The sequence below is a fragment of the Geospiza fortis genome, unplaced genomic scaffold (assembly GCF_000277835.1).
Source record: "Geospiza fortis unplaced genomic scaffold, GeoFor_1.0 scaffold44, whole genome shotgun sequence".
NCBI classification, from domain to species: Eukaryota; Metazoa; Chordata; class Aves; order Passeriformes; family Thraupidae; genus Geospiza; species Geospiza fortis.
The window spans coordinates 1,592,539-1,593,727 of NW_005054404.1; the positions used below are offsets into that span (position 1 = coordinate 1,592,539).

Sequence of the window (1,189 nt, forward strand, 5' to 3'; positions counted from 1 at the left end):
CCAGCAGGCAGATCCGCCAGCAGGGCTCCCAGTCCTGAACCTGCACCTCCCCGGGCTGGCTTTAGCCAACCCTGACCTCTGGTCTCGCTTCCCCGGGCAGAGCGGTTTGTGCGCGTCCCTTCTGTCTCCTCCGAGCTGGTCTATTTGTTACTATTTCTTGGGTTTGCTCTTGCTGTGAGTTTGGCTTAAAAAAAAAAAAATTAAAAAATTATTTAATTTCTTTGCTCCTGGATGTAAAGATGAGAGGGTAAAAGAAAGGAAGCTTTAACTACTGCCATCTCCTTCCTCTTCTCTCAGGCTTTTTCATTATTTAGAGGACGAGTGCTGAAACAAATCACATTGACCGTTGAGAAGGCGATCAAACCTTTATAAAAATCCATCGCCTACGAATCGATTGGTGAATATTTGCTAGGAATTTGTTCAAAAGAAATAAATAAGGAGGGTAAATGTATTAAATGCAAAGGGGGAACACGGTGGTGTTTTTCTTCATTGATTTATGACCTTTAAAATAAAACAAGTGGGAAGAGGAGCCAAGATCGATAAATTAACTACCCAAATTCATCATTTTCCCTGCGTTTTTTTCCCTTTTAGGGTATTTGGTTGTGTTTTGTGGGGTTTTCTGGTTTCTTTCTTTCTTTTTTTTTCCTTTTTTTTCCTCTTGCTTGGTTGGGTTTTGTTTTGTAAACAACACTTATGAAGGATGCCCTTCTCTTTGAAAACTCGAAGGTTTTATTTTAGGCTTGGGTTAGAAAAGGGAGCTAAAACCCTTTTAGCAAGGGATTGAATCGGGGACACCCTATCTGATTTCGTTTGACACACAATTAAAAAGTTTGCCTTTCATATTAATTAATTCTCCTGATCTGGGGAAGACAAATGGTCGGTTACCTCTGACAGGAGTCCGATAAAGGATTCAGCAGCTTTCCTTCTTGCCCTAGGCGTCTCCTCATTCCAGTTTTAAGGTCACGAGCGGCCGAGTTAATAATTCATTAATATAGACATTTATTCAGATGGGATTCACGGGGATTCGCGCTCTTCTACATCTCACCGTTCGGATTCCAGTTCCCCTCGAAGAGAAGAAGAGGGGGAGGAGAAGGGATAGAGGAAGGCTCTACACAATGGTCTACACACGTGTGTGAAACGTGGTTCTCCCAACGCGAGCCCCGCAGCGGCAGCGAGCCCCAGGCCCGAG

At 43.6% G+C, this 1,189-nt stretch overlaps 1 protein-coding gene across 1 annotated transcript in view; it reads left to right on the forward strand.

Annotated features, from left to right (window-relative positions):
* The window catches only part of PPIC (peptidylprolyl isomerase C), a 41,167-nt gene that overhangs the window by 1,720 nt on the left and 38,258 nt on the right, over nt 1–1,189 (forward strand). The window lies entirely within an intron of this gene.